The sequence below is a fragment of the Panthera uncia genome (genome assembly GCF_023721935.1).
Source record: "Panthera uncia isolate 11264 chromosome C1 unlocalized genomic scaffold, Puncia_PCG_1.0 HiC_scaffold_4, whole genome shotgun sequence".
Lineage (NCBI taxonomy): Eukaryota > Metazoa > Chordata > Mammalia > Carnivora > Felidae > Panthera > Panthera uncia.
Genome location: NW_026057585.1, coordinates 34,078,055 through 34,102,505, shown reverse-complemented (window position 1 = coordinate 34,102,505; position 24,451 = coordinate 34,078,055). Strand labels below are relative to the sequence as shown.

Below are 24,451 nucleotides of genomic sequence, written 5' to 3'. Positions count from 1 at the left end.
GTCAAGAGCCGGGAAAGAGCAAGAAGAATCTGATAATGGAATATCCTTGGCACAGAAGGAAACATCAGCAAAGGGGATGAGCTTAAGCACTGTATCAAAGGCTGAGAGACAAAGATGAGTAAGACACAGATCCAGTGTTTGCAGAGGTTACAGGCTAATGGAGGAGACTGGCAAACAATTATACTACAATAAGAACAAGCAGGGCACCGTGGAAAACATTGAAAATTTATTATCTAGTCTCAAAATTCCCATTTTATAGATGAACAAACAGGATTGACAGAGAAGTCAAATAACTTGCTCAAAGTCATACAGGTAGATTTAAACCCAAACCTGTGCAACTCAAAACCTTTCTTAATCATCTTACTTTGCTCTCTTTCTTGACCTCAGAGCTGCAGCACATCTCACTTTCCTATAAACTACTATAACATCTCCTTTTCTGTACTCATTTGGTACTAATTATTTATTGTCCTGTGGTATCACTAACTCTTTCATATGTAATCCTATCCTGACATGGTACAGTTTGGTATAGTTATAGGACTTGACTGGACATTTCTCTTGCACTTTTTAATTTAAATTGTTCCCTAAAGGGATGGATCCAGAGAGGGTGTCATCCGATGGGTTGGTTCTTCTTTAGAGCCCTGATTGAGAAATCTTAGATCTACTTGGATATGTGGACATTTAAGAGGTTAAAGACACTCCTGGGGCGCCTGGGTGGCTCAGTCAGTTGAGTGTCAGACCTCAGCTAAGGTTGTGATCTTGCGGCTTGTGGGTTTGAGCCCCATGCTGGGCTCTGTGCTGACAGCATGGAGCCTGCTTTGGATTCTCTGTCTCCTTTTCTCTCTGCCCCTCTCCAGCTCATGCTCTCTCTCTCAAAAATGAAATAAAAATTAAAAAATAAAAATGAAGAAAAAGTGTATAAAAATGAGAAGTTAAAGACACTCCTAAAGTGTAACTACTCTCAGCAAATTAAAAACATATTCAACTTAGCCCTCTTTATAAAGTGGGTATGTCCAGAAATAAAATGGAGAGGCTTATTTAAGAGAAAAACAATGCATATCCAAGTAGCTCTCTTCTATTATGAATTTCTATGTAAACACACCTCATGCAGACTTTCTTTTTGGCTGCTTTCAAAACACATTAATAGTAGCTTTCACTGTATGGGAGGGGGCACATTAAACCATTAACTCTGGAGTGACCCCTGGGTTTGAGTCTCAGCTCTAGGCTTTAAATGTAAATTTAAGCTTTTTGTTTGTTTTTTGACTTCTTGGTTTCCTCACTATAAAACTGGGATAATAATAGCCTTCGATACACTTATTGTGAAAGTACATGAAGATAATGTATATAATGTATATATATAATATAATGTATAATATAAAGCCCTTAATAAGCTAATAGTATTTTATGGCAGCATGGCCAGCCAAGTAGGGGTCAAGTTTCTAGTCTGCAATCAGAAAGGTAGGTCTGAATCCATGCTCTGCTATACACTAACTGTGTGACCTTGAGCAAGTCACTTAAGCTCTCCAAGGCTCATTTTCCTCAACTGTAAAATGGGATGACAATGTCATGCCTATTTCCTATAGAGTAATTCTGAAGGCTATTTTAAACGACAAAGCAAAAGAGATTATGTCTGTAAAGTGCTTAGCACAAGTTCCTAGTACATATTCAATGTGTAATAAATGTGCACCTTTCCCTCTTTGTTTCTTGCAAGTCATTTGGCATCTAGCAGGTGATCAAAATATGCTTGCAACTAATTGATTCATTTCTTCACCCCTTTCAAAGGATATAGCAAACTTCAAGAGTATACTGAGATGTTCACAATTATGTATGTGAACAACTGCATGTATAAAAATGAGGTACGGTCTACATCCAGAAAAAGAAACACAATTCATTTGTTAATGTGAACCGGGCTAAACCAGTGAGGCCAATGTTTGTCTTTTTCCTTATGCTGTACAATAGGACACTATACCCTGTGGTCCTAACCCAAATGATTTTGGATGTAAGATAATAGGAAGTGGTGGACCTGGGGCAAACTAGACCTGAAAGCATTAAAACAGAGAAAGAAAAGAAAAAACCTTATGTATATCAAACTGAACACATACATGTCTCTGTCAGTTTGTGACCTGTGATTTAGTGAAATAGTCCAGAAGCTCAATAAGCAGATTGATTTCTTCAAGATACAAGTGGAGCTATCTCTAAACGCAAGACAAAAACTAGGATTTATAAAACTTCTCACCAATTTCTCTTAGTCAGTCTGGCCAGCATGTTTCTTTCTGGGTGCAGGGAATAGGACTGCATGACGTCTGAATCTCTGTTGTGTGTTGTTGAAGGTGGGCCAAGATGGTTAGTCTGCTCATTTACAGTTAGAACTGACTGTCATCCTTCATGTGGATTAGATACAGTTTATCTGAGAAGTTTAGGATTTCTTCCAGACCACCGGGAGACAGTTCCCTGGGCCAGAGGTTTACTAAGTGGGACCTCAGTGATTCAAGGACTTCCCAAAGATCCTTAAAAAACATGGTATGTACAGCCATTGTTACCTGGTCAAGCTCAGACACAAAGAAAACAAAATCCAGAAAACTGAATATTTCCATTGACCCGATTTTCTAATCAACTGGGAGAATTGTGGGCAGCCCATTTTAGTCTATCACATTAGGCTAGTTGCTCCCACCATTCATAAGCACTAGATAACTGCCAGTTGGTTTTCCATCTGCTCTACAGATGATTCGCTGCATTCTTTATCCAAAGGTAAAGAAATCACCTATCCCTCCTGAGATGAGTTGAAAGAGAAAGAAGCATGGCAAAATCACACCGATAGGCCTGACTATACCTTCAATGGTCCCATGAGCAGCCCGGCCAATTTTCCTACCTCGCAGTCTGACTCATGCATGTCCGGTGGTGACAATGAAGTAGAAACATGGAATGTTGTACATTCCAGAGGAAGTGTTATCAGGGATCGTTATCAGTGCTGACTTCTTGTTTATCAGTGAGGGAACAAACTAAAATCTCCAAGGTTGTGCCTACTTCAGAAAGTGCCCAGTTTCTTCTGAGTAATGGAGACTGTAGACTTCCTTTCGTGGTGTGCTTTATTTACTTGGGTTCCATCTCTTTCCACCCTCTCTCCCATCCCCCACTCTCACTTCCTTGAGTGAACAATCCTGCCCCCTTGGTGCCTATGTGTTTGCTTTGTTGACATTTATTTGAAACTGTAATCACTGCTTTTCCTCACTCTTTGGTGTTTCTCTCTTTTCCGGACCTTATATTTATAATTTATAGCTTCTGGTGGGAGTATTCTCAAAATTACTGACATCGGAGCCAGTAGCCAACATAGCATTGTTTGAGGATAGTTTCATTTTTTTTTTTTTTCATTACTGTCAGGAAAGGAATAATAACACCCTTGGTGGAGAAATAATTTAATACTGGGAATAGATAAAGTAACTCACCAATGAATTCTACTGAGAGTTATTCTTAAAATAAATGTCTTAACAAAGCCACCTTAGGAAAAGTTTTTCAATCAATTTATCAAGGTCCCATGGTTATCATTTTAAGACAGGTTAAAAATGTGCCAAAAGAAATGACTTTTAATAATAGAACAGGTCCCATTTGGAGCAGTGAGTGGTTCTGTTTAACTGTGGAAAGGAGAAAACACAAAAGCAATGCCAGGCATAGTCTTTCTAAATGAAAAGGATTTAGGAAGTGGTAACTGTAAGTAATAAGCAAAAAATACATTGTTTTTTTTTTTTTTTTTTTCTTGAAAAAGCTAAAGGTTCTGATTCTAAACACAAAGAGTTTCTGTGTTTTGGAACAAAGAACAGGTTTCTCTTTTCCTGTGAGAGTGATTGTTTTCCTTTCTCATATATGTTGCTATTGTCTGAATAAGAAAGCTTGCCATTTATTTATAGCTGGGTTCAGGAAATACATATATACACACAAGGCAGGGTGCGCAGCTCCCCATTTGGAGGCGAACACACAGAAAAAGATTCAGAAGACTTGTCTCTAACATCTTTCCTCTGTTGTTGGAACTGGCACTGTGAGGATGTGCTCATGTGGCCTGCCTGGCAGGGCATCGCCTCAGAGAGCTCAGGCTCCCAAGGAGGAAGATGCAGTCACAGTGAGGGGAGGAGATCTTGCTTCCTCTTTGTGGGTGCACAGAAGCCCTTGTTAAAAGATGAGCATCATTTCAAATATCTTGAGAATGTGGCTGTTGGCTGCTTAGTTCTATGTGCCAACATTTTTCCTAAAAGGGTGGAGGTGGTGTACTGCTGCCGAATGCTGTGTAAAGTGTTCTTTGAACCCCAGGGGATGTACTTCCTGCTTCTCACTGTGCCCCAAGCCAGAAGGGAAAGGAGAAAGCACCGAAACCCTCTATAGACACTCTAAATTCCCGAGAGACCCTAGACTCTGGATAATATCTATGAGTCCTACATGGCTTGGAAGATCTGGGAAGTCAAGTCCCTGCTCTAACGTGCCATTTCTGACTTTTGCCATTTCCCAAAATAATTATTCCATTTTGTGCAAAACATAGTAAGTATTATTGGGATTGGACACAAATGGTGTTTAGTTCAATCCAACAGTCCTTTTCGGAGGCCCCCTTTGGGCTAGACACGATGGCAGTGAGAGGTGGCAAAGAGAAAGACACCCAAGGATAATTCAGTTGCAGACTCTGCCTTTAGGAGATGACAATCTATAATTTAAAGCAGGACAAGCACACGAAGGCGATGCCAGCAGTAAAAAGAAAGTCAACTTCACTTCTATTACAGACACCCCCTTACTGAAGAAGGCACGCGGCAGAGTGGAAATGGTTCTGAGGACCATCTTGGCTGCATCATCGTGGTCTGTTACACAGCTGCGGGTTTGGAGGAATCAGCCTTGCTCCCCAGAGTAGAGCTGTCACAAAATAGAGTGGGAAATGTCTGGCTTTCAGCCCAAGAGAATTTGCATGGCTAGTTGCATTAACAACCAGGCATTTCCGGCAGTCCTAACGTTTCTGGGAATTTTCTCATTCAAAGGACTGGAAGACAGCTACATTCTCCCACTTGTTACTCATGGTTTCTTTGTATTACATCAATTACTTAAAAAAATTCTTGGGCTATGTTGTTTCACAGAACGGTTTAGGACTTATTGGTCAAATACTGAAGCAAAGGTGTATAGAAGGTATTTAGAGATGTTTAGGAAATATTCAGAGCACGGTTGGCTCACTCACAATTGATCTTTTATGAAATATACATATGTACCCATCTCAATGTATCAAAACAGTCAATATTAAAAGGGATTATAGATTCTATTGAGATGTATGATATATGATGTTCAAGCACACTACTTGTTGCTACTGGATACCTAAAATCCCTCATTTGTTTATACATCCATCAAGGTTTTATTGAGAGCTGACAATATACCAGGCATTAAGCCCAGGCAGTCCTTTTAAGGCTGGGTCAATATAACTACGGATAACATTCTAGAACTATTATGTTTTCATTTTTTTTTATAGTCTTACAGTGGATCAACTCAAAATGAACAGAACCTGAGAGAGGCTGTCTTTTAAACATCCTCTCTGAATTGATGGGCTGTACATATCCTAAAACTGAAGTGACATGGTTCTTTTTAGTTAAAGCTGGACCAACTTTCAATGCCAAATATTCCTTTTGAAGCTAGCTGCCATTTTCTCCACAACTCTCTCTCCTATTTGGAGCTGCTCCTTTTGTTCAGATCATAAGGCCCACTTGAATATGGGGATGAAAGACTTCTGTTATTCAAACTACAACCATAAACTGTATGAACCATTTCTCGAAGGGATCCTCAAAAATAATGGTTTCTGTGGAAGGCTGGGAAAAACTCCCACACTGGGGGGACCGCTCTGAGCTCTGTGAAGGGCTGGGGAGAAGCGTATATGCAGGAGGAACAAGGGAGAGCCTCTGGGTGAGTTACAGTCCTCACTTTCTAATTTCAGGGGTGCAGAGGAAAGAAATTCAGACCAAAGCACCCCTTCCAAAAGGCAAAATCTGGGATCCTATCTCCTTTCTTACCCCTGCCCATGCATTCTCTAAGACTAGCTCTGTCGCAGAAGCAGATCTCCCACAGTCTAGTCCTTGTATGTTGTATCCAAGGTATATCTTGTTGCCTCTTTGGCTACTGAAGTCATGCCCTGACTATGCTTCCCCAGATACCTGCACCCTAATCTCACCTTCGAAAATTAACTCCCTTGGGTACTGGAGGCTTGGTGATCTTTCAGGTTCCCTGTGTCATTGGATAGCAGGAAACAACTGCAGCATTTATTGAGCTATCTTCTATTTATTGGTGGTTCATCTATTCTTCATTTATTTCTCACAACAATTCATTTTTATGCATGAGGAAACCAAAGTTCTTAGAAATTTAATGATTTGTCCAAGGTCACATGTTAAGACAGTAAATCCAGGATTCAAGTCTAGGTACCTCAACCTCAAAGTTCCCACCTTTTTCCTGTCAAACTACCACCTCTCCAACATCCCTTGAAAGACTAGACTCTGAGGGGCACCTGGGTAGCTCAATTGGTTAAGTGTCCGACTCTTGATTTTGGCTCAGGTCATGATCTCACGGTCAGGAGATCGAGCCCCGAGTCAGGTACTCAGCATGAAGCCGACTTGGGAGTCTCTCTCTTTCCCTCTTTCTCTGCCTCTCCCCTGCTGGTGCATGCACATGCACGCCCCCTCTCTCTCAAAATAAATATGTATTTTTTATTTAAAAATTTTTTTTAATGTTTATTTTTTTTTGAGGGAGAGAGAGAGAGAGGCAGAGAGAGAGAGAGGGAGACACAGAATCAGAAGCAGGTTCCAGGCTCTGAGCTGTTAGCACAGAGCCTGATGCAGGGCTCAAACCCACAAACCGTGAGATCATGACCTGAGCCGAAGTCAGATGCTTAACCGACTGAGCCACCCAGGTGCCCCAAAATAAATAAAAATTAAAAAAAAAAAAGACTAGACTCTGAGCTCACAAGCTGGCAGCCTTTGGGCTAATTTTTCCTGTAGATACAACTTATTTAACATGCATATATTTTTTACAGTTTGCATTTAAATGCACTTTAGATGGAGAAGGTCTGGCTCCTGAAGCCATCTGAGTTCGCTACTGAACTCCATGGATTGGTTTCTTTAAAGCTGGCTGTTATGTTCTTTAAGTAGATGAAAGATGAGTAGAGCCTTTGGGGATAGAAGAAAAAAAAACAGTGGGTAAAGAGGCATTATTGCTTCTAGAGCAGCAGAGGGGCAGGCTCCAAAGTGAGAGATAAGAAATGGCCAAACACACACACTTTGCAATGACATCCAGAATCAGCCCTGTTCACTCTGACCCTAGCACTGGTGGATTAATGCTTATTTTCTGTGTGAGTAAATATTCCTTAGTTATCTCATCAGCAGGGCATACATTTAAATTTTCTTTTGTAATAACTGTGACTGCTTTGCTTTGAGTCATTCAAAATCCTCTGCCCAGTCTGCTGGGCACAAACCCATTTGTGAAAGGGTTGCCTAGGGGTTAGAGAAGAATCTGTCCTCATGAAAGAGCTCCCCCCCCCCCCGCCCCCCTTCTGGAAGAAGATGAAGAAATTCATCATTGGGACCTCCAGTTACATCACTCTACCTGAATGTATACTCTTAGACTAGGTGGTTAAAAAAAAAAAAAATCTTTAATGTATGTTCGGTACTCTGAGATTTTTAGCTCCAGGAAGTAGTGTGTTGGTAAATGTAGGGGAAAATATATGCATAATATACCCACATAAGTTTATTATAAATTTTACTGGTATAAAGGATAGGTAGCACACAATTTATAAATAATAATAAAACAGTTAATATTCCTTACTGTAAATTTTGTATTGCCAATTGATTCTCACAACAGAATTCTTCTGTTGATTTTTTGCAGAGCTCGTGCATCTGACGCCAACCTAGTGTTGCAATTGACAAACCAGTGTAGTTCCAACATGGCTATTGGTTGATATTTTTGTTTATCCTAATGAGACAAGGGAAACAATGAAAACATACATTGGAACTTCGTTTGTTTGTTGATGATATGGGTGACTTCTTTGCTGAATTACATAATAGCTTTTGAATACTGGAAGAATACTCCCTCACTGTAATGGCTATACAAGTGACACACTTTTAAGTTTAATCTGTGGGATTAAAATTTCTTCCATCAGTTTCTTATGTCTGGACAATCAATAAAAAGCTAAATTAAGTTGATTTTTGTGATGCACACATTCCCACTGTTGCCAATTCCCAGTTACCAACATAACATTATTGAATACAGAGTTGGGAAGAGATATGCAATGGCATGCCATTATCGAATATTACCATCATGCATGTACACAACAGATGTAAATAACCTTTAAGAGCACAGCTAATGAATGGTAAAATGTAGTACAGGAATTAGGAAGTGATAAGTTTTTAGTATTGTTTTTAGTATAATTTATTTAGTTTTAAGTTCACATAATTTAATGTTTTAAGTTTATTTATTTATTTTGAGAGAGAGAGAGAGTGAAAGCAGGGCGGGGGGGGGGCAGAGACAGAGAGGGAGACAGGGAATCCTAAGCAGGCTCCTCACTGTCAGCACAGAGCCCAACAAGGGGCTGAACCCACAAACTGTGAGATCACGACCTGAGTCAAAAATCAAGAGTAGGATGCTCAACCGACTAAGCCACTCAGGCACCCCTACATAACTTAATTTTTAATAATGGCTGTGTTTAACAACCAGCTGGCAAAATTCCTGAAAATTTAACAATTGGCTTTCATAAGCTGGTAGGAGGTGGTTCCAGCGAACCACTGCCCTACACAGGAGACTTCACAGTTTTAGAAGACTTGGTTCCTGGATGTTAGTATGAGTTGGCTTTCATTAAAGTTACTTTAAGTAGCCCTACAGCCTCTTTGTTAATGACACAGATAACTTTAGGTTTAAAATTTGGCTCATATAACTTTTGCTTCCTCATGGCAGACAACAATTGGGGATTAACCTTCAGTGGGCTTATGAAACTCAAGAACTCTTGGAAGGGTGGCAACTGGGTTTGCTAAAGAGGAGCCTAAATTCACTGATGCTCTCAAACATGCCAAGAAAATGTGGAAAGGCTTTCCCCTTTTCATACTAACTGGAAGCCTAAAGTCTGATTGTCCTATATGTCAAGAATGAAATGAGAATCCATGGTCTGCATTCTTAAACTTGGCACCTATTTAAATCATTGTTTTCCCTTTAAATCTTCTGTTTTATTTCTGGTTATTATGCTATCCTTCATGCATCTTTGTAAGCCACTTTTACAAAATGAGGTGAGGTAGGAGTATATAATTTCAGACAGTTCTTCTAGAAACATATTTTTAAATTATAAACAAAAAACTAATTATGAAGAAAATCATAAAACACAAGCTTTTTGTAAAAGAACCAACTATGAAAAGTTAAGATTCTACTGAACTTTAAACAACCATATACTTTTGTCAAAACTCATTGAATTGTATATTTAAAGTGTGAAGTGTATGAAAATTAAGTGTTATTGTATGGAAATTATATTTCAATAAAGCTAATAAAAAAGACTGAAGTCTTCTTTCTCCCCTCTCTGCCACATCTTACTTGTCTCCTTTTTCCTATATGGTAGTGACATGGGTTCATCAGATCTTTTTAATTAATTAAAAAAATTTAATGTTTATTTATTGTTGATAGAAAAAGAGCACGAGCGGGGAAGGGGGAGAGAGGGAGGGAGACACAGAATCAGAAGCAGGCTCCAAGCTATCAGCACACAGCCTGACGCGGGGCTCGAACTCACGAATTGTAAGATCATGACCTGAGCCAAACTTGGCTCCTTAACCAACTGAGCCACCCTGGTGACCCCTTCAGTGGTTTTTTTTTTTTTTTTTAAACATACATACTTGAAACAAAATCTGCTTACCCTCCATTGAATTTGTCAGTAAAGGAGTCTGAACATCACAGGTCCAGAAGCTCCAACTCCATTTCCTTCAAAGGCTGGTAATGAAAATCTCTAGAGGTGGGCGCCTGGGTAGCTCAGGCATCCAATTCTTGATTTCGGCTCAGGTCATGATCTCATGGTTAGTGAGTTCAAGCCCCACATCAGGCTCTGTGCTGACAGTATGGAGCCTGCCTGGGATTCCCTCTCTCCCTCTCTCTGTGTGCCTGCCATAGTCATGCGAGTCCACACGTGCACTCTCTTTCTCTCTCTCTCAAAATAAGTAGATAAACATAACAAAAGGAAAAATCTCTAGAGGCTCTGTACCCACGAAGGCAATTACATGTGGCCTTGTTACTCAGTTTCTATAATCATCTCATATTTATTACGTTTTTGCCCGTGTGGTTTTGCCTAAGTGGTTCCAATACCTGAAAATAGTATGTTACACAAAAATCTAATAAACGTTGGTACTGTATATAGCTACTTAATTCCTGGCTCCTGAAAAACACTCTTGCTAGCACGGGCTACTTGATGTTCAGGAGTCACTCCTGTCCTTCATCAGGCATAAGCACCTTAACTATCATGTGCTCAGAAATCACAATTTCTGTGAAATAGGGTTGACAAATCTCATTCATATTTTAGGACTGGGTTTCTCAACCTCAGCACTCTGGATATTCTTTGTTTATGGGGGCTTCCTGTGCACTGTAGGATGGTTAGTAGCATTCCTGTCCTCTACGTACTATACTACACACCCGCAGCATCCACTCTCCCACCCACCATGCTGTGACAAAAATATCTCCAGATATTACCAAATGTCCCCTGGGGGGCAAAGTTGCCTCTGGTTGAAAACCAGTGTTTTTAGAATAAAGTCATCAAATTTATTTATATTTTAGGAAAAGAGCAGATGGTTATGGGAAAGAGGAGGAAAATTAACCAGAAAAAGAAAGAAATCAAATTTCCAAATAAGTATACTATTTACTCTTCAATTCTTCCTCTGAATTAACAAGAGCCCTGAAAAGAAAGAGATTAGTGTTTAAGAAAACAGCTGTTATCCCCATATATCTTTTCCCAGAAACCAAAATACCCTGTAAATGACTACAACCAAACCATGCCTAACGGAGAAAACAGCCATCCTCATTTTTCCTACTCTTGTGTGGGGAGTTACCTGGCTTTCTGTGTTTCAAGTTTTATGTTTTGAAATGGGGTGGGGGAGAAACCTTGTTTCCTTCTGGATATGGCCTTTGCTAGTGTCAGACAGTGAATGTTGATAAAATAATCTGAGCAGCTGGGGACGTGGTGTCACTTTATAGACTACTGAGAATCATAAGTTTGAGAACTAGGCACGAATTTGGAAATTATCAAGCCCATTTCTCTCCTTTTTTTAATGTTTATTTATTTTTGAGAAAGAGAGAGCGTGCATGCAAGCAGGGGAGGGGCAGAGATGGGGGGACAGAAGATGTGAAGCAGGCTGTGCGCTGACAGCAGTGAGCCCTACGTGTGGCTTGAGCTCCTGAACTGGGAGATCGTGATGTGAGCCAGAGTCAGACGCTCAACTGACTGAGCCACCCAGGTGCCCCTTACAGAAATTCAGAGAGATGAAAAACTGACTTACCTAAAAGCACACAAAGTTAGTGAACTGCAAAGTGAGGACTAGATCTTAGCTCTCCTGCCTCAGTCCAGGCTTTTCTACTGGTCTTAGTTTGGTGGAGAGAATTTAAGTGGGACAAGAAGGAACAACACCAACTCCTCCCCTATCTCCTCCTCCACGTCCACTTTAAGGGGGTCTCTTTTCTCTACAAGATCTAGATAAGAGTGTCTTGCACCTTATTCCTTGATTTGTGTAACATTATAGAGAACCAGTGGTTCTCAACCCTGGTTACACACTAAAATCATCCAGGGAGCTTTTTAAAAAGTACAGATTTCTGGACCCCAACCATAGAGATTTTTTATTTAGTTGGTCTGGAGGGAGATAAAACAACAGTATTTCTATTTAAACACTTCTCCCAGGTATCTCTACTATGTAGACAGGATCGAGAACCAGTATTCTGTGCCCTCTCCATAATCTCTACCAATCTTGGGGGTAAATAAAGAGTGAGAGGGGAAAGGAGGCAGCTTATATTCTCATGTTATCTCTCGTCCTAGCTTCCAGTGAATTAGATCCATTCAGAGGTACCGTTATTTTATAGGTGCTACCCTTCTTTTAAACCATGGCAACATAAACAGGGACCTCAGGCTTCCTTTGATTGCCTCAAAAAATCTTATTCACATAGGGTAATAGATTTTTCTCAAGTTTGGCAGGTTGGAGTACTGCAGTAATAAGAACACTTAGAATAGAGAACTCTGGTGTTCTTCAAAGACTTGCCAACCTTGCCTTGTGCCTCAGGCCACTCCTCACTCCCTTTTTAATTCTCTCTCCCTGTCTCCACGTTCCTAGTGCTTCTAACAAAGGACATTTGTTTTTGCTTTCTCTCTTGCTGTATTGTCTGGCGACCCCAAGCCTTCAAGGATCCCACCTTTCACCCCAAAGGAGTTGTATGTTCCTAAATAAAGACAATTCCCTCCTTCAGAGCAATTCAGGATTTGCTTCCCCCACATCTATTCTTTGCTATCTTCCTAACTACCCCACTTTTCATTTGCATATCCACACAGCCCAGTGTAGCCCACATAATAAGGGGAAATTAATTCTACCCTTGACTCTAGGCCAGGGACTCCTTTCTTGGTTCAGAATGCGTCATGTCTCAGTAATATTTTCATGGTGCCTCGAGGCCAACAAAACCTAATCACAACCAAAATAAACACAATACTCCTGTCCAAAGAATACCCTAACACTTTTTGTTTATTAAGTAGTTAGGTCCAAGCAATCTAACAGAATTGTGTGTGATGTCTGACAGGTACATCTGTGCTATTTTTGAAAATTTAAAATAGGCCATGGGCCCCCCCCCCCCCCCGTGAGTTTGCTGCAGTGTCTCAGCAGGCCTCTGTGCAATCAGGGAATTGTAGCTCCAGTGTAATTCACCCCTTGTTTATAGTTAGTGGTTCAGGGATGGGCAGACGCCCAATTCAGACTAATAAGAATGGACAAGATTCGAAGGAAGCGTCCTTACTTTTCTAAGAAGATTAATGTCTCTCTTCCTGAATACAGGTGAGCAAGCATGTAGTCAGAAAGCTGCTGGCAGTCACTGTGCTGCCCTGAATAGGAGCCAGCTTTATGGTGAAGTGCATCTGTGTAAGGTGAAGAAGAGAGACAAAAGAATCTGGTTCTTTGATGGCATCATTGGGCAGATCAATCAAACCTACTGTAAAGTCCGCATTACTTTAGAGCTATGGGGACCAATAAATCTCCGTTGTTTTGACAGCTTGAATTTTTCTCCTAATGCCTAATGAACACGAACAGCCTTCATCAATCAGGACTAAATTTGGCTATAATAGAAACTACCTGCTCTCCAAAGAGATTTTAAAGAGTTTATTTCTCTCTGATAGGAGAGTTTTGAGGTTATAGTGTCATCAGGAGTCCAGGGTCCTTCTAGCTTTTTGCTCTGCCATACCTAGGATCTAGCTCTTGTCCTCGTGGTATAAAATAGCTGCTGGATGCTCCAACCATCACATCCCCTTTTCAAGCAGTAAAACTCAGGAAAGGGAAAAGGGTACAACTCTTCCCTTTCAGTCCAGATCCTGGATTTCACAGCCAGAACTTCCACTTTTATCTCATTGGTAATACTTAGTTTCATTGTTATAACTAGTACAAAGGAAGCTGAGAAATGACTATTCCAAGTGGCAATGTGCTCATTTAAAAGGAAGGATGGGATAAGAAGCTGGAAAAGGCCACTAGCTGATAGTCTTTGATTGATTCAGAAAGTAATATACATAGTTTTACCTTTCCATTATATATATTTTGATCCCTTGGGCGATTGACATACTACTTGAATTCGATTAAGTCGAAGTATCCAAGTCATCCCGGAAGGACAGACGATTATTGAAAAGCTTCCAGAGAGGCACAGTTACACCACTGGCCGTTTGTGCAGTGTTTTGCAGCAGTGCTTGGCGGATAGTAGATGCTTAATACACATTTGTTAAATGTTGAATGAACGAATAATCTTTTAGCAATGCATTTCAACATTTCAGTAACTATTAAAATACTCCTAAAGTCTCCAGAGGCAATTTCCTATAAGACACACTTACTCAGAGCTCAACCTTTAGTGAAGAGCAATGAAGAGTTGCCCATCAACACTTGTGCCATATCCTGTGCAATCAACACTGGTTACTGAATCTCTGACTTTAATCAGATTTGGTTGCTCTCCAGAAGCCCTTCTCAAATTCTCCCTAACAAGCTGAAGGATGGGACCAAACTTCTTACCCAAACAGAGATCTGGGTTTCCTTCCTCCTTCCACTATTCCTACTTGAAGAATTTAGTATCATGTTTATTTTCAAGCCAGAGGATGGTAGAGCTCAGAAGAAATGTAGACTTTTCTATTCAAGTCTGATGGCCTTTATGCCTAATGAGAATTAGAACTTGCTTCAGATACATTGTTTTTAATAGGCAAGTGTTATCAACAGAGAGAAAGGCACCAGATGTAACACATGATATGTATCTTTTACTCTGTAAGCATCCCCCCCCCCCACTAAAAAGATACATCATTTTAGAGAAAAGTTAGCTGTTCATAAGCATTTGTATTTCAATCATCTAGTGGAATTCTGCATTGTTTTCTTTCCCACGAGAGCTTCTTCTCTGAAGTGCCAGTTATTTCTACTCAATGTGATATTATTCTGAATGATAGCAGGTGGCATTTTCTGTTCACTCTGTGGATTCCAGACAGAGCCAGTGTTTCTCACAGTGTGATCTGTGGATTACCTGCATCCAAACCATGCAGTGATTCCTGGGCTCCATCCTCCTAGTCTTGCTGAATCAGAATTTCTCCTGGTGAACCTCAGGAATGTGACGTGCATTCAAATGTGCATTTTGGGTGATCCTTGGGCATACTAAAGTTTAAAACCCAGTAACTTAGACTTCTCAAATTAAATTAACATGATTTTCACACCGAAAAGGTATTATTACTGCTACTGATATTACAACTACATGTGAGCTATCTTGAGCTCTTATCACTTGCCAGAGTGTGGATGGAAAAACAAATGAGTGACTAGAAAATGCGCACGAGATGTAATAGATTCAACACCTTTCATTTAGCTTCCAATTGCCCTTTTTTGGTTTTTATTTATTTATTTATTTATTTATTTATTTATTTATTTGGTTGAACTCTGTATGATGAGTCACCTCTGGATTTGTGGTCACAGCTTTGAACTTAATTCCACTTCAGAAAGAGATTAAAAGGGAATGGCTGTTGTAACATATTTCCAAAGCTTCCTTTTTTAACATCTGCAGACAGATAGTGTTTGAGTAATAGTGGGCCTCAACTGCAGCATCCAGTGATCATAAATGAAAAGTAAATTTAGAAATATTCTTTTTCTTTCAGAGAGAGAGAGAGAGAGAGAGAGAGAGAGAGAGAGAGAGAATGTGCACACACATGCATGTTGGGGAGAAGCAGAGGGAGAAGGAGAGAGAAAATCCCAAGCAGGCTCCATGCCTAGCACAGAGCCCAATGTGGGGCTGGACCCCATGACCATGAGATCATTACCTGAACCATAATCAAGAGCCAGATGCCCAACCAACTAAACCCTCCACGTGCCCCAGATCTAGAAATATTCTTACAGATTGCTGGACTAATATGACATTTCAAAAGATAAAAATAAGGAGAGATAGTGATTTTTAATAGCACTAGAAACACTAGTGGAATGGTTTTGCAGGAAGGTGGTGGCAAATTTAATTTGTTTCTCTTGCATGTCGTTATTTCAAAGGATGGCCTAATTCTGGTATTGTATGAGGTGGTATAGATGGTTTCCTTAGAGGCTGGAGAATAATTCATGGTTAACATGTCCCTTCTAATTTAGGGTCTATATTTTACCATATGCTTTATTAACCTTCAGCCAAGCAATAGGATACTCATTAACACCTCAGGCATGTAATACATGTGATTTCCACAGAGAAACAGTAACCTAAAACTCAACCATCCTCCCTACTAGCTCAACTGATACATTTCCTAATCCCTTCAACATTAAGGGTACTGGTGTTGGCATGGCCCAGAGTATCACATAGGCCGTGCTGTGATGCATCATTTCAGCCTGTGACACAGAAATCATCCTGGTTTTTTTTTTTTTTTTTTTTTCAAAGGAGGGGGCCAGTCTCTTGTCATCTCACTTCAGCCAAAAAAACACAACAGGACACTGCTGGAGATGGAGGGCATGTAAATATTGAAGTGATTTTTTTGGTGTGCCTTGAGAGTGAGTAGATAAAGATAAAAAAATAAATAAATGGAAAAGAGTAAAGGACAGAGACTCCAAATTTGGATGAGCCACAGACTGCTGCCAATGGAAAGTGAAATGGGAGCCAACCCCCTTAGTGTCTTAGGAGCTTAGACATCGGATGTCTACCCGAGCCACTTTCAGTTGAATATGTCTGAGTATAGCTCAGTTCCCAAAATGTGAATCTAGGTCAGTGAAATACAGCAACATACTTCTGCCCACTGATCTTCTATAGTTTGTTCCCGTGTGGAAGGGGAGGACTGAGTTCATGGTCCTCATGATAGGTCCTCCCAGATAGGGAGAACTGGAACTCTTTTCCCAAAATCCCACCAAAGTCACCCATCTGGTAGTCATTTCTGAAGTCATTTTGTTCATCATTGTCCCCTAGGACCTAGTACAATGCCTGGTACAGAGTAGGAGTTCTATAAATATCTGTCAAAGTGCTGATCGGCTCCTTTTTTCTCCCATGCTCCTCACATCCCTCAGTCACAGTGTTCTATTACTTTTCTAAATGGAACTCAGCTTCTGTACAGCCCTTTCTATTCTCATGGCTATTTCCCTCGTCCAGACCTCCTCTTCTTTATTTCTGGACTGTGTGATGGCACCGAACTAATTTTATTCCTCCTAATCTTTATCCCTGTTAAATCATCACAGGCATACTGCCAGATAGATTTTTCTGAAACACCACCTTCAGCTTTTACACCTCTGCGAAAAACTCTGAGTGCCTCCCCACAGCCTGCAGGTAAGAAATCCCTCACTCTTTGACTTCTGGACCAGTCCCAACTTATGTCTGGAAACTTAACTTTCTTTCCCTGCACCCAGCCCTTGCTTCAGCCATTGTCTATGGATCATAAAATAGACATTTCCCTAGTTGTCCCGTTCGTAATAACCACTCCTTCTCTATGGCAGACTTGCTGTTCATTCTGGTCTACTCAGACTTTGACTCCTACCTCCTGTGATCACTCCCCCCTTAGTACTCCCATCCTCTCTATGAGGACCCTGTACTTATTACTCATTTATCTTATGTTACACTGTGACAGCATTTATATCTTCATGTCCTGTCCTATTTCTTCAATCAGACTGGAGGGACCTTGAGGGCAGAGACTGTTTCTCACTCATCTCAGTGTCCCCTGTGCATGGGGAAGTATCTTTCATATAGTTGCTGCTCAATAAAGAATTGCTGGGAGCTCATCCAGCAATAGGAAGCTCAAGCTTCAAGCTCAGCTGTGACTCTTTTTCCACTGCTCCGGTTTTATTTTTTCAATTGTGTTTAAAGAAGCCTTTCTGCAAAAGGGACAGTAACAAGGGCTTTTGGGAGCTTCACCTTTTTTTCCTATTAGATTTTTATGTATAAATTACAAAATGATGTTTGTTAGATATCCAATTTGATAGTTGGATGCCACTGATGCCTCCTCAAAGAAAGATGGAATTAGGTTGGAGTCTGCTGTGGTTTTCTATCCTCAAACAGGCATGAAGATATTCAGCTAAGCACAAGTCTTCAATCACCCACAGCCATCGAAAGAACAATGTAACAGTGATCAAAGAGTCTACAGTCAACCCACTTTGGAACTATCCCTGTTCTGGTGCTACTTTTTGCCAGGTGTTTGCACATCCACATGTTCAAGACACAGTCCTTTACCCTGAAATTTTCAATGGAAAAGAATGAAGCTCTCATTCTTTAGTGAGGCTGATTCAACTTTGTTTAGAATGAGATTGAGTACAGGAGACAGGGGTCACCCATGGGGAGAGTTGGTGGCAGAGCCAGAATGACAACCCATGGATTACCCAAAATAACAAAGTTATCTGCTTAGTTCTCATAGCCATTTTGGACCTTTGGACAACTATGCTTCTTTACTAGAATCAACATATGATTATTTATTTATTTTAATGCTTATTTATTTATTTTTTTTTTGAGAGAGAGAGTATCAGTGGGGTGGGGGAGAGAGACAGGAGGACAGAGCATCCAAAGCAGGCTCCAGGCTGATAGCAGAGAGCCCAATGTGGGGCTAGAATTCATGAACCCAGAGATCATGCCCTGAGCTGAAGTTGGACGCTCAACCGACTGAGCCACCCAGGTGTCCCAACATACTATTATTTTCAAAGGTACATTCTTTAATATCAGTAATGGTGTGTGTAGTTTAACCTTTTTGCCTCTTTGGCACAAAACTTCACACCTTGAGATCAGGTCCTGTTAGATGTGTGTGTGTGTGTGTGTGTGTGTGTGTGTGTGTGTGTGTGTTGGGGGAGGGGGTATGGAAACGTGAGTCAAATGCAAATATCCTGCCCTCAGAAATTGATAACAGCGATTTTTTGGTCACTTGGAATATTTTAATAAGGAATTTTAGCATGCCAAATGGATTAAATATTGGCATTCAAGCTATTACCCAGTTAGGTGTTATATTTTAAGTTATGCAATGTTGAACTCCAGGCAGCAAAAAGGTAAGGAGTTTCTAGCTTTTGATGGCTTTAATCATGACACTTTCTCTACTTTTACTGCTAGGCAGAATGCATACTTTTGCACCTACAATGCATAGTGGCTGGATTCTTCAGGTGTGTGTTATTCAGGATTCTAAGCTAGGTGCTTTTGGAAGTTGCAGAAATCCATGAGGGCAGTGTGGCTCTTAACTTCATCTGTGCTCCTAGATCATCTGTGGAGCTTTTCAAAAATGCAGATGCTGGGGCTTGAACCCAAACCCAGAATGTTAGGGTTCTCTGGGATAGGTCCAGGGCAGTGTGTTTTCAGAAAGTTCTGCAGGTGGTTTTAAACCACACTTCTCATTAGAAAACACTCATTTAAAGTCACTTAGGCCTTTTCTTTTGTAAGCAAGAGTCTTGAATTCAAAGGCCCATTCAGAGGACATTTGTTCGGTCACAAAACAGATGCTTGATTTCCCCCTATAACATCCCATAAAGTCTATTGAGTATTTTTTGATGTCCCATCATATAATGGACAGAATAAATGGTCCTTTAAATGTAATTTCTTCCTCTGAAATTTTCTTGAAACCTCAAGAGAATAAAACCCTATTATTATTCCCTTTCTCCTACTTGGCTAATTTTGCCTTCTTCCTGCCTTGGAACTAGTGCTGAAATTCAGCATGGCTGTTTTGGTCTCACAGCTTCAGATTATTTATGGCCCTATCATGCCAAAGTATTTTATTTTGGCCACCCCAGCCTTGTTGGCATACAGCTCTGGGAATATCGTCAGATAAGGCAACCGCTGCCAGGAAAAAAGCATAAACAGTTGTTACAAACTCAGAGGCTATTTGGTTTTCTGTTAATTTCTTAATTCAGGCATGGTAGATTTTTTTTTTAAGTCATTGTTTTGTGGGTCTCATGAATACAACTAGAACAGACAACCAAATAAGAAGACTAAATTAAACCTACAATGGGACTGTCAGCATATATTTCACAAAAGAGACCCAAAGTGGGAAATCTTGTGGCTACACACCATAATTCCCTGTGACAACAACAACTACAAATGCAAAGTCTTTATTTTTCCATTTCAATCACCCTGTTGATACTAGTTAGGTCTCATTCTGTCTTTTGGTTTTTGCTATTTGTTGTTCCAGTTATCATCAAAGGAAATTCCAGGCAATAAAAAAACATACAAAATCCAAACACATTAAGGGTTTTTCCATTTCTTTCTTTATGTGACCATCTATAAAATAACATGGACATTTTTGGACAAAAAAATCAATGCTGACGCTGAGTCAAAATGAGAGGAAATACTGTCTGAGTGACCTCTGTTATATAGTTAGTCATTCAAAAGAAAAAACATGCTTCGTGCTATGGAATTTAAATTCTCTGCGAAGCAGCCCATGTCCTCATTCAAGAAATCTTACAAATGCAGTTAGTTATTTCAGGAAGTAGATAAGAAACCAAAAGACATTTCCATCGAGATACGTTATGAGCATCTTAATTTAAAATTACAAGTCTACTGGATTTCCACTTACTATATTTCAGCTCCATTTACATGACAAGGACCAAAAAAAGGAGTGGTGAACTCATAATTCTTTTCTTACCACATCCTTTTAGTACTTCTATCAAAAGCATTTAAAAATAATAATTCGTTGTGATACAAAAGAATGGAATTTTAATTTTAAAAAAGGCCAATAAACAAAATTGTAGATGCCAAAAGGAGCAAATAACTGGTTTCCCTGAGGGGTTAGGAAGGTGAGAGCACTCCGCTTGCTGCCTGGCCAGCAGATGGCACAGCCCCCCCAGCTTGTCAGTTCCACGGGGCTTCCCGGTTTGAGCTTCCTCATCTCCCCAGTTTTGGGAAAATTTCAGCTAAATGTCCCCCTCCCTCTTACTCTGCCTCCCTCCCTTTGTCTTTCCTTCCTTTCTCCCCCCCCCCCCCCCCCCCCCCCCCCCCTTTAATTGACTGGAGGACTGAATGCCACCAAGGAGATTGAGTTAAAAATCAATATAGTGAGTCCCTCCAGAGGGCAGGAATTACAGTCTGTCCTCCTATGACAGAGAGCATGTAATTAATCCAGGTTCCTGGAAAGCAAGTCGATTTTGGAATGGATCTAGAAAAAAAAATGGATGAGATGTGGCACAAATCTACTTGTTGTCATGTCTTTGCCTCCCCAACTTTATTGAGGTATAACTGACAAAACTTGTATATATTTAAGGTGTATAAGGGCTGGGGGGAGGGAAAATGGGAAGATGTTGCTCAAGGGGTATGAAGTTTGTCTTTCTTTTCTTCATTAATAAAATAAAAAACAAGCTTGTCTGCAGGAAAGACAGGAATCATGTAGCAGGTAAAGTAAGGGTTTAAGGGTTAGACCCAGATTTTGGAAAATTACTTTATGTAACTTAATTTCAGCCCACTTCCAATAATACATTATATACATAATTCTGTAACTTTAAAAATTATAAATACAAAATAGCCCACTGGACCACAACTCTCTTACCTCTTAAAGTTTTGTCTTTTGTTTAACTTTAAATGAATGAAATAATAGAATACGTATTTTTTGGTGATTGAATTCTCTTGCAGTTAGAAGGGCAGGATGAAGGTATAATTGCCCAAAGGCATGAGCAGAATTATGGAAAGTATGGGGAAAAAACTGTAAAATGGACAGGTTGCTCTAAAGATGAATTTTGCTTAGATAATAGTATTTCAAGGGTAAAACTTGATGTTAAATGTCTTTAGGTATTTGTTCAAATCAACCTAACCTCCAGCACCTTGGCCATATCAACAGGAAAATGCAATAATAATAATATATCCTTTTTTCCTTCCTTTCATTAAATATACTCTGTTAAATGTGTATTAAATGTGCCCTGTATTAAATGTGTTCTGGCTTTTTAGCAGAGAGTTGCTCAAGTCTTCCTAGACTGATGATTTCATTTAAATATACAATGCACACACTGTTAAATCTACTACAACCTAGACAGATATGATGACTATCTCCATAAGATCCCACTTCATTAACCAGAATTGATTGCAACCCATTACAAAGTGTTTCAAATGCAATAAGACTAACCAGAAACCCTTGGGCTCTCAGCTTTGCATGAATATGTAAGAAATAGTTTTCTGGCTCTGAAGGAGGCAAGTATTCCACAAGCAGTGACAGATGTGGGAAGTATTCAAGCTCTCAGTGTGTGGCACAGGAAGGCATGATTCACCTGTTTAAGTGCTATGCCCTTCAACGAGATGCCCAAATGGCCACAGGCTTCTCTACAGAGACATCAAGATTTGCAAGGGAAAAACAGACATCTGGGACCAAACTCACATCTTTCCTGATGGGTCAGATCCTGGACACTGCAGCAAAAAAAATGGGAAGAGGTAGTGGGTAGTTGGAGAGAGGAAAGGAGAAAGAGGAAGCCTAGCCAGAATAATTTTATGGCAAAATAATTGGGAAAAGTTTTCCAATTGAAAAAGAACAGGTATAGAGTGAGGTGGGCAACTGGGGGGAAGAAAATTAAGGCTCAGGAAATCTGATTCCAAAACCCCGAGATCGTATTCAAAATGTTTTGTTTCATCAGATCTCAGTATTTTCACCTGTCAAATGGAAAAAAATATGTGTTCACTATGTGCAAATGATCTATTTGTTTCTATCCATTTGTCTTTCTGCCTATCTATATCAGTATTGATATCTCCAAATTAGTAGTAGGACTTGCCACACTATCAACTTTATTGACTTTTCTAATACAGAAGCCAAAACTGTTCTCAAATAAATAAACAGTTCAGTTCACTAAATCTGAATTTCACCAACCCACCTAGTTCCGACCTGAGAACATGCCTGCATGGAGATCTCACTATTCTTACTTTGTCCATCTGCTTTCACTACAAATAAGAGAATCTTTTTGATGCTAGAAACATGGCAGGTAGGCATTAGCCAACTCTACAGGCCTGTGGCTTAGGAAGCACATTTGCTGATGGAAAACATGATCTCTAAAGAGTGAATGCCTTTCTAGTGAGGATTATTTACAGCTTCTGACACAGAAGGTTTCAAGTATAGAGTGAGCAGCATTATTAACACTAACTCAAATAGACTCTACAGGAAGGAGGACTGTAAAGTCCACATAGGAGGCCCTTAAAAGATGTGACCTTAGAGGACTTGACTTGACAATGGGAAGGGAAAGATGAAGGGAGAAAAAAAAGGTGGTGAGTTACTAAGGCATACAATGGGACTTGGGGCTTGGCTTTCTTTTCCCAGGTTATCAGTGGTCCTCTTTTCGGATTGCAAGGTCTTTCCCCTTCATCTTTTTTTTTTTTTTTCAAAAGGAATGCTGGTTCAACATCTCTAAAGCAATACAAACCCTTCTCTTCAGAAGCCCATGTTCAAAAGCCATGTTTCATGGAGAAAAACTCATCTTCTTCCTCACTTTTAAGTCCCTACTTCTTCAGACTTCATCTGCTCCATCCAGTTGTATCTCCCGGAGCTCACAGGAAAACTCTTCATTGGTTAGACTAGTTTGTATGTGTCTGGCTCAGTCTTTACTTATACTGTGTCCCCACCTGGAACACTGTCTCACTGAATCCCGCCCTGCCAAATCCTTTAAGACCCACATCTAGGCCCATTTTTGTCTGTGAAGTTTTCTCCCAATATCTAGGCTTCAAGGAGCTCCATCCTGTCTTGTGAAAGCAGTCAGGACTACTTCATAGAATGTTTTGTTAGTTAACCATAATTGTATTATTTCTTAATTTGTTAGATGTTTGCTTCTCCAGACTATTTGAGCAAGTGACCTATCTGAATTAGGGACCAAGCTACTTGAGTTAGGGATCTAGTCCACCCAGAATGGCAGATGGGGCTACTTTTTGTAATTTGTCTACCCAGAAGAGGTTCCTTCTGCTAATTAACACAAGAGCACAGTATAAACCAGTTTCAGCCCTCTCCCTCCCTTATACTCAATTTCAGACATGTGCTGACCAACCCAGCTGCCATGGATAAACACCACAGTTAGACCCTGAGGAGAAAAATAATCTTCCTAGATTCTTTGAGTGATACCATCCATCAAATACTTTCTTTCAAGGCACCACCTTCTTTATGTGTAAAGTTGACATAGCCATCCAGATGAAGCAGAACAAAAGAGGGAGCATAGAAAAAGCCACCAAATTCAAGTTCTGAGGCAGGTTGTTTAGCAACAATTGTTAAAGTCCTAGAAATACAATCAAAGATATGGTATGAGAAAAGGAAGATGGAAAGGCCAGCAGAGCTGGCTGAAGAAGCTGCAGAAAATGCAGGGGGAAAATTCAGTAAATGGCAGGCAATGATTTCTTCTGAGACAAACTGCGCCAAGTCTAGCACTCAGGTAGACAAGTAAAGACCTAAAAGGGCAAAAAAATTAATTGTGCACCTTGGGGCACAGACTTCCTCTCTTTGCCTGAGAAGAACTTCTCTCTTTAGTCCTTCAGTAAATCATGAGGAGGGGGTGGTAATGCCAGCCCACCATTTAGTGCTAGCCTCGGGGCCTGGGGTGAGTCATTTGATCTAGTTTTCATCTGCAAAATGGAGATACTATCGCCTCTCTCACTTATTTATTCATCCATTAACCTGATTTTTATTAAGGGCCCACCATGGACCAAGCACAAAGGAGAACAATAGTGAGCAAAACAGACATAGTCTTTGCCCTGAAAGAGCGTCCAGATGATCTCACGGGGCTGTTAGTTACAGAGAAGGAACGGGTCTTTGGACTATAAAGCACTGTAGCAGTGGAAGGTTTTCTTCATTATCAATGACTTCCAC

The 24,451-nt window shown here is 40.2% G+C and overlaps 1 protein-coding gene across 1 annotated transcript in view; it reads right to left on the bottom strand.

Moving 5' to 3' along the window:
• The window catches only part of DDAH1 (dimethylarginine dimethylaminohydrolase 1), a 136,484-nt gene that overhangs the window by 6,781 nt on the left and 105,252 nt on the right, over nt 1-24,451 (bottom strand). The window lies entirely within an intron of this gene.